Below are 10,413 nucleotides of genomic sequence, written 5' to 3'. Positions count from 1 at the left end.
ATTGAGAATTGGGGATTGAGTATTGAGGATTGAAGATTGAGGATTGGGGATTGAGGATTGAGGTTTCAGGATTGAAGATTGAGAATTGGGGATTGAGGATTGACGATTGAGGATTGAGTATTGAGGATTGAAAATTGAGGATTGAGGATTGAAGATTGAGTATTGAGGATTGAAGATTGAGGATTGAGGATTGAGGATTGAAGATTGAGTACTGAGTGTTGAGGGTCGAGTGATGGGAATTGTTGTTTGTGGATTGGGGTTTGAAGATTGAAGAATGGGGATTGATTATTGAAAACTGTTAATTGAGGATATTCTATTGAGGGTTGAGTATTGACAATTGATTGTTGAGGACTGAGGGCCGAAGATTGAGGATTCAGGATTGAGGATTCAGAATTGAGGTTTGAGGACTGAGGATAGAGTATTGAAGATTGAGTATCGAGGATTGAATATTGAGGATTGAGGGTTGAGTATTGAGGATTGAGGATGAGGTCTGAGGGTTGAGGATTGAGGTTTGAGGACTGAGGACTGAGGATTGAGGATTGACAATTGAGGATTGAGGATTGAGGATTGAAGATTTAGGATTGGGTATTGAGGATTGAGGAATTAGGATTGAGGATTGAGGATTGAGGATTGAGGATTGAAGATTGAGGATTTGGTATTGAGGATTGAAGAATGAGAATTGAGGACTGAGGATTGATGATTGAAGATTGAGGATTGAGGACTGAAGATTGAGTATTGAGAATTGAAGGTTGACGATTGAGGATTGAGGATTGAGGATTGAGGATTGAGGATTGAACATTGAGGACTGAGCGTTGAGGGTTGAGTTATGAGAATTGATGTTTGTGGATAGAGGTTTGAAGATTGCAGATTGAGTATTGTGTATTGGAAACTGTGAATTGAGGATATTCTATTGAGGATTGAGGATAGACAACTGACTGTTGAGTACTGAGGGCCGAAGATTGAGGATTCAGGATTGAGGATTCAGAATTGAGGTTTGAGGACTGAGGATTGAGGATTGAAGATTGAGTATCGATGATTGAAGATTGAGGATTGAGTGTTGAGGATTGAGGATTGAGGATGAGGGCTGAGGGCTGAGGATTGAGGTTTGAGGACTGAGGACTGAGGATTGAGGATTGAGAATTGAGGATTGAGGATTGAGGATTGAAGATTGAGGATTTGGTATTGAGGATTGAGGAATGAGGATTGAGGATTGAGGATTGAGGATTGAGGATTGAGGATTGAGAATTCAGGATTGAAGATTGAATATTGATGATTGAAGATTGAGGATTGAGGATTGAGGGTTGTGGATTGAGGACAAGGACTGAGGGTTGTGTATTGATGTTTGAGGTCTGAGGATTGAGGATTGAGGATTGAGAATTGTGGATTGAGGATTGAGGGTTGAAGATTGAGGATTGGGTATTGAGGATTGAAGAATGAGGATTGAGGATTGAGGATTGAGGATTGAGAATTGAGGATTGAATATTGAGTACTGAGGATTGAAGACTGACGATTGAGGAATGAGGATTGAGGATTGAGTATTGAGGATTGAGGATTGAGGATTGAGGATTGAGGGTTGAGGATTGAGGATTGAGGATTGAGGATTCAGGATTGAAGATTGAATATTGATGATTGAAGATTGAGGATTGAGGATTGAGGGTTGTGGATTGAGGACAAAGACTGAGGGTTGTGTATTGATGTTTGAGATCTGAGGATTGAGGATTGAGGATTGAGAATCGTGGATTGAGGATTGAGGATTGAAGATTGAGGATTGGGTATTGAGGACTGAGGATTGAGGATTGAGGATTGAAGATTGTGGATTGAGGATTGAGGATTGAGGATTGAGTATTGAGGATAGAGGATTGAAGATTGAGTTTTGATGATTGAAGATTGAGGATTGAGGTTTGGGTACTGAGGATTGAGGATTGAGGATTGAGGATTGAGGATTGAGGATTGAGGATTGAGGATTGAGGATTGAGGATTGAGGATCGAGGATTGAAGATTGAGTATTGAGGACTGAGGATTGAGGATTGAGGATTGAAGATTGAGGATTGAAGATTGAGTATTGAGCATTGAAGATTGAGGATTGAGGATTGAAGATTGAGGATTGACAATGAGGGCTGAGGGTTGAGGATTGAGGTTTGAGGACTGAGGACTGGGGATAGAGGATTGAGAATTGAGGATTGAGGATTGAGGATTGAAGATTGAAGATTTAGTATTGGGTATTGAGGATTGAAGAATGAGGATTGAAAATTGAGGATTGAGGATTGAGGATTGAGGATTGAGGATTGAGGATTGAAGATTGAGGATTGGGTATTTAGGATTGAAGAATGAGGATTGAGGATTGAGGATTGAGGATTGAAGGTTGAAGATTGAGTATTGGGTATTGAGGACTGAAGAATGAGGATAGAAAATTGAGGATTGAGGATTGAGTATTGAGGATTGAGGATTGAGGATTGAGGATCGAAGATTGAGTATTGAGGATTGAAGATTGACGAATGAGGATTGAGGATTGAGTATTGAGGATTGAGGATTGAGGATCGAAGATTGAGTATTGAGGATTGAAGATTGACGAATGAGGATTGAGGATTGAGGATTGAGGCTTGAACATTGAGGACTGAGTGTTGAGGGTTGAGTGATGAGAATTGATGTTTGTGGATAGAGGTTTGAAGATTGCTGATTGAGTATTGAGTATTGAAAACTGTGGATTGAGGATTTTCTATTGAGCATTGAGGATTGACAACTGATTGTTGAGGACTGAGGGCCGAAGATTGAGGATTCAGGACTGAGGACTCAGAATTGAGGTTTGAGGACTGAGGATTGAGGATTGAAGATTGAGTATCGAGTATTGAAGATTGAGGACTGAGGGTTGAGGATTGAGGATTGAGGATGAGGGCTGAGGATTGAGGATTGAGGTTTGAGGACTGAGGTCTGAGGATTGAGGATTGAGAATTGAGGATTGAGGTATGAGGATTGAAGATTGAGGATTGGGTATTGACGATTGAGGAATGAGGGTTGAGGATTGAGGATTGAGGATTGAGGATTGAAGATTGAGTATTGAGGATTGAAGACTGACAATTGAGGATTGAGGATTGAGGATTGAGTATTGAGGATCGAGGATTGAAGATTGAGTTTTGATGATTGAAGGTTGAGGATTGAGGTTTGGGGACTGAGGATTGAGGATTGAGGATTGAGGATTGAGAATTGAGGATTGAGGATTGAGAATTGAGGATGAGGGCCGAGGGTTGAGGATTGAGGATTGAAGATTGAGGATTGGGTATTGAGGATTGAAGAATGAGGATTGAGGATTGAGGATTGAGGATTGAGGATTGAGGATTGAAGATTGAGTATTGAGGATTGAAGATTGAGGGTTGAGTATTGAGGATTGAAGATTGAGGACTTGGGACTGAGGATTGAAGTTTGAACATTGAGGATTGAGGGATGAGGATTGAGGAGTGAGGATTGAGGATTGAAGATTGAGGATTCGGTATTGTGGATTGAAGAATGAGGATTGAGGATTGAGGATTGAGGATTGAGGATTGCAGATTGAGTATTAAGGATTGAAGATTGAGGATTGAGGATTCAGGATTGGGGATTTAGGATTGAGGATTGATGATTGAGGGTTGTGGATTGAGGACGAGGAGTGAGGGTTGAGTATTAATGTTTGAGGTCTGAGGATCGAGGATTGAGGATCGAGAATTGAGGTTTGAGGATTGAGGATTGAAGATTGAGGATTTGGTGCTCAGGATTGAAGAATGAGGATTGAGGTCAGAGGATCGAGGATTGAGGATCGAGGATTGAGGATTGAGGATTGAGGATTGAGGATTGAGGATTTGGTATTGAGGATTGAGGATTGAGGATTGAGGATTGAGGTTTGGGGATTGAGGATTGAAGATTGTGGATTGGGTATTGCGGATTGAACATTGAGGGTTGAGGATTGAGGATTGTGGATTGAGGATTGAGGATTGAAGATTGAATATTGATGATTGAAGATTGAGGATTGAGGATTGAGGGTTGTGGATTGAGGACAAAGACTGAGGGTTGTGTATTGATGTTTGAGATCTGAGGATTGAGGATTGAGTATTGAGAATCGTGGATTGAGGATTGAGGATTGAAGATTGAGGATTGGGTATTGAGGACTGAGGATTGAGGATTGAAGATTGAGGATTGAGGATTGTGGATGAGGGATGAGGGTTGAGGATTGAGTTTTGAGGTCTGAGGACTGAGGATTGAGGATTGAGAATTGAGGATTGAGGATTGAGGATTGAGGATTGAAGATTGAGGATTTGGTATTGAGCATTGAAGATTGAGGATCGAGGATTGAGGATTGAGGATTGAGGATTGAGGATCGAGGATTGAAGATTGAGTATTGAGGACTGAGGATTGAGGATTGAAGATTGAGGATTGAGGATTGTGGATGAGGGATGATGGTTGAGGATTGAGGTTTGAGGACTGAGGACTGAGGATTGAGGATTGAGAATTGAGGATTGAGGATTGAGGATTAAAGATAGAGGATTGAGGATTGGGTATTGAGGACTGAGGACTGAGGATTGAGGATTGAGAATTGAGGATTGAGGATTGAGAACTGAGGATTGAGGGTTGAGGATTGAAGATTGAGGATTGGGTATTGAGGATTGAAGAATGAGGATTGAGGATTGAGGATTGAGGATTGAGGATTGATGATTGAGTATTGAGGATTGAAGACTGACGATTGACGATTGAGGGTTGAGGATTGAGGGTTGAGGGTTGAGGATTGAGGTTGAGGGCTGAGGGTTGAGGATTGAGGTTTGAGGACTGAGGACTGTGGATTGAGGATTGAGAATTGAGGATTGAGGATTGAGGATTGTAGATTGAGGATTGGGTATTGAGGATTGAAGAATGAGGATTGAGGATTCAGGATTGAGGATTGAAGATTGACTATTGAGGATTGAAGACTGACGATTGAGGATTGAGGATTGAGGATTGAGTATTGAGTATCGAGGATTGAAGATTGAGTATTGAGGATTGAAGATTGAGCATTGAGGTTTGGGGACTGAGGATTGAGGATTGAGGATTGATGATTGAGCATTGAGGATTGAGGATTGAGGATTGAGGATTGAACATTGAGGATTGGGTATCGCGGATTGAACATTGAGGATTGAGGATTGAGGATTGAGGATTGAGGATTGACGATTGAGTATTGAGGATTGAAGATTGAGGATTGGGGATTGAGGATTGAGGTTTCAGGATTGAAGATTGAGAATTGGGGATTGAGGATTGACGATTGAGGATTGAGTATTGAGGATTGAAAATTGAGGATTGAGGATTGAAGATTGAGTATCGAGGATTGAAGATTGAGGATTGAGGATTGAGGATTGAAGATTGAGTACTGAGTGTTGAGGGTTGAGTGATGGGAATTGTTGTTTGTGGATTGGGGTTTGAAGATTGAAGAATGGGGATTGATTATTGAAAACTGTTAATTGAGGATATTCTATTGAGGGTTGAGTATTGACAATTGATTGTTGAGGACTGAGGGCCGAAGATTGAGGATTCAGGATTGAGGATTCAGAATTGAGGTTTGAGGACTGAGGATAGAGTATTGAAGATTGAGTATCGAGGATTGAAGATTGAGGATTGAGTGTTGAGTATTGAGGATTGAGGATGATGTCTGAGGGTTGAGGATTGAGGTTTGAGGACTGAGGACTGAGGGTTGAGGATTGACAATTGAGGATTCAGGATTGAGGATTGAAGATTTAGGATTGGGTATTGAGGATTGAGGAATTAGGATTGAGGATTGAGGATTGAGGATTGAGGATTGAAGATTGAGGATTTGGTATTGAGGATTGAAGAATGAGAATTGAGGACTGAGGATTGATGATTGAAGATTGAGGATTGAGGACTGAAGATTGAGTATTGAGAATTCAAGGTTGACGATTGAGGATTGAGGATTGAGGATTGAGGATTGAACATTGAGGACTGAGCGTTGAGGGTTGAGTTATGAGAATTGATGTTTGTGGATAGAGGTTTGAAGATTGCAGATTGAGTATTGTGTATTGGAAACTGTGAATTGAGGATATTCTATTGAGGATTGAGGATAGACAACTGACTGTTGAGTACTGAGGGCCGAAGATTGAGGATTCAGGATTGAGGATTCAGAATTGAGGTCTGAGGACTGAGGATTGAGGATTGAAGATTGAGTATCGATGATTGAAGATTGAGGATTGAGGGTTGAGGATTGAGGATTGAGGATGAGGGCTGAGGGCTGAGGATTGAGGTTTGAGGACTGAGGACTGAGGATTGAGGATTGAGAATTGAGGATTGAGGATTGAGGATTGAAGATTGAGGATTTGGTATTGAGGATTGAGGAATGACGATTGAGGATTGAGGATTGAGGATTGAGGATTGAGGATTGAGGATTCAGGATTGAAGATTGAATATTGATGATTGAAGATTGAGGATTGAGGATTGAGGGTTGTGGATTGAGGACAAGGACTGAGGGTTGTGTATTGATGTTTGAGGTCTGAGGATTGAGGATTGAGGATTGAGAATTGTGGATTGAGGATTGAGGGTTGAAGATTGAGGATTGGGTATTGAGGATTGAAGAATGAGGATTGAGGATTGAGAATTGAGGATTGAGAATTGGGGATTGAGTATTGAGGATTGAAGATTGAGGATTGGGGATTGAGGATTGAGGTTTCAGGATTGAAGATTGAGAATTGGGGATTGAGGATTGACGATTGAGGATTGAGTATTGAGGATTGAAAATTGAGGATTGAGGATTGAAGATTGAGTATTGAGGATTGAAGATTGAGGATTGAGGATTGAGGATTGAAGATTGAGTACTGAGTGTTGAGGGTCGAGTGATGGGAATTGTTGTTTGTGGATTGGGGTTTGAAGATTGAAGAATGGGGATTGATTATTGAAAACTGTTAATTGAGGATATTCTATTGAGGGTTGAGTATTGACAATTGATTGTTGAGGACTGAGGGCCGAAGATTGAGGATTCAGGATTGAGGATTCAGAATTGAGGTTTGAGGACTGAGGATAGAGTATTGAAGATTGAGTATCGAGGATTGAATATTGAGGATTGAGGGTTGAGTATTGAGGATTGAGGATGAGGTCTGAGGGTTGAGGATTGAGGTTTGAGGACTGAGGACTGAGGATTGAGGATTGACAATTGAGGATTGAGGATTGAGGATTGAAGATTTAGGATTGGGTATTGAGGATTGAGGAATTAGGATTGAGGATTGAGGATTGAGGATTGAGGATTGAAGATTGAGGATTTGGTATTGAGGATTGAAGAATGAGAATTGAGGACTGAGGATTGATGATTGAAGATTGAGGATTGAGGACTGAAGATTGAGTATTGAGAATTGAAGGTTGACGATTGAGGATTGAGGATTGAGGATTGAGGATTGAGGATTGAACATTGAGGACTGAGCGTTGAGGGTTGAGTTATGAGAATTGATGTTTGTGGATAGAGGTTTGAAGATTGCAGATTGAGTATTGTGTATTGGAAACTGTGAATTGAGGATATTCTATTGAGGATTGAGGATAGACAACTGACTGTTGAGTACTGAGGGCCGAAGATTGAGGATTCAGGATTGAGGATTCAGAATTGAGGTTTGAGGACTGAGGATTGAGGATTGAAGATTGAGTATCGATGATAGAAGATTGAGGATTGAGGATTGAGGATTGAGGGTTGAGGATTGAGGATTGAGGATTGAGGATTCAGGATTGAAGATTGAATATTGATGATTGAAGATTGAGGATTGAGGATTGAGGGTTGTGGATTGAGGACAAGGACTGAGGGTTGTGTATTGATGTTTGAGGTCTGAGGATTGAGGATTGAGGATTGAGAATTGTGGATTGAGGATTGAGGGTTGAAGATTGAGGATTGGGTATTGAGGATTGAAGAATGAGGATTGAGGATTGAGGATTGAGGATTGAGAATTGGGGATTGAAGATTGAGTAATGAGGATTGAAGATTGAGGGCTGAGGATTGAGGATTGAAGATTGAGGATTTGGGACTGAGGATTGAAGATTGAGGATCGAGGATTGAGGATTGAGGATTGAGGATTGGGGATCGAGGATTGAAGATTGAGTATTGAGGACTGAGGATTGAGGATTGAAGATTGAGGATTGAAGATTGAGTATTGGGCATTGAAGATTGAGGATTGAGGATTGAAGATTGAGGATTGACGATGAGGGCTGAGTGTTGAGGATTGAGGTTTGAGGACTGAGGACTGGGGATAGAGGATTGAGAATTGAGGATTGAGGATTGAGGATTGAAGATTGAAGATTGAGTGTAGGGTATTGAGGATTGAGGAATGAGGATTGAAAATTGAGGATTGAAGATTGAGGATTGAGGATCGAGGATTGAGGATTGAAGATTGAGGATTGTGGATTGAGGACAAGGTCTGAGGGTTGTGTATTGATGTTTGAGGTCTGAGGATTGAGGATTGAGGATTGAGAATTGTGGATTGAGGATTGAGGATTGAAGATTGAGGATTGGGTACTGAGGACTGAGGATTGAGGATTGAAGATTGAGGATTGAGGATTGTGGATGAGGGATGAGGGTTGAGGATTGAGGTTTGAGGACTGAGGACTCAGGATTGAGGATTGAGAATTGAGGATTGAGGATTGAGGATTGAGGATTGAAGATTGAGGATCGAGGATTGAGGATTGAGGATTGAGGGTTGAGGATCGATGATTGAAGATTGAGTATTGAGGACTGAGGATTGAGGATTGAAGATTGAGGATTGAGGATTGTGGATGAGGGATGAGGGTTGAGGATTGAGGTTTGAGGACTGAGGACTGAGGATTGAGGATTGAGAATTGAGGATTGAGGATTGAGGATTAAAGACTGAGGATTGAGGATTGGGTATTGAGGATTGAAGAATGAGGACTGAGGACTGAGGATTGAGGATTGAGAATTGAGGATTGAGGATTGAGGATTGTAGATTGAGGATTGGGTATTCAGGATTGAAGAATGAGAATTGAGGATTGAGGATTGAGGACTGAAGATTGAGTATTGAGGATTGAAGACTGACGATTGAGGATTGAGGATTGAGGATTGAGTATTGAGTATCGAGGATTGAAGATTGAGTATTGAGGATTGAAGATTGAGGATTGAGGATTGGGGACTGAGGATTGAGGATTGAGTATTGATGATTGAGCATTGAGTATTGAGGATTGAGGATTGAGGATTGAACATTGAGGATTGGGTATCGCGGATTGAACATTGAGGATTGAGGATTGAGGATTGAGGATTGAGGATTGACGATTGAGTATTGAGGATTGAAGATTGAGGATTGGGGATTGAGGATTGAGGTTTGAGGATTGCAGATTGAGAATTGGGGATTGAGGATTGACGATTGAGGATTGAGTATTGAGGATTGAGAATTGAGGATTGAGGATTGAGGATTGAGGATTGAGGATTGAGGATTGAGGATTGGGGATTGAGGATTGAAGATTGTGGGTTGAGGATTGAGGATTGAGGATTGAGTATTGAGGATAGAGGATTGAAGATTGAGTTTTGATGATTGAAGATTGAGGATTGAGGTGTGGGGACTGAGGATTGAGGATTGAGGATTGAGGATTGAGAATTGAGGATTGAGGATTGAGGATTGAGGATTGAGGATTGAACATTGAGGATTGGGTATCGCGGATTGAACATTGAGGATTGAGGATTGAGGATTGAGTATTGAGGATTGAGGACTGAAGATTGTACATTGATGATTGAAGATTGAGGATTGAGGATTGTGGGTTGTGGATTGAGGACGAGGAGTGAGGGTTGAGTATTAATGTTTGAGGTCTGAGGATCGAGGATTGAGGATCGAGAATTGAGGTTTGAGGATTGAGGATTGAAGATTGAGGATTTGGTATTGAGGATTGAAGAATGAGGATTGAGGTCTGAGGATCGAGGAATGAGGATCGAGAATTGAGGATTGAGGATTGAGGATTGAAGATTGAGGATTTGGTATTGAGGATTGAGGATTGAGGATTGAGCATTGAGGGTTGAGGATTGAGGTTTGAGGATTGAGGATTCAGGATTGAAGATTGAATATTGATGATTGAAGATTGAGGACAAGGGCTGAGGGTTGTGTATTGATGTTTCAGGTCTGAGGATTGAGGATTGAGGATTGAGAATTGTGGATTGAGGATTGAGGGTTGAAGATTGAGGATTGGGCATTGAGGATTGAAGAATGAGGATTGAGGATTGAGGATTGAGGATTGCAGATTGAGTATTGAGGATTGAAGATTGAGGATTGAGGATTCAGGATTGAGGATTGATGATTGAGGATTGAGGATTGAAGATTGAGTATTGAGGATTGAAGATTGAGGATTGAGGATTGAGGATTGAGGATTGAGGATTGAGGATTGAGGATTGAACATTGAGGATTGGGTATCGCGGATTGAACATTGAGGATTGAG

The sequence above is a fragment of the Calliopsis andreniformis genome, unplaced genomic scaffold (assembly GCF_051401765.1).
Source record: "Calliopsis andreniformis isolate RMS-2024a unplaced genomic scaffold, iyCalAndr_principal scaffold0123, whole genome shotgun sequence".
Lineage (NCBI taxonomy): Eukaryota > Metazoa > Arthropoda > Insecta > Hymenoptera > Andrenidae > Calliopsis > Calliopsis andreniformis.
The sequence above is the reverse complement of the archived record's forward strand: the minus strand, read 5'-3'. Positions refer to the sequence as shown.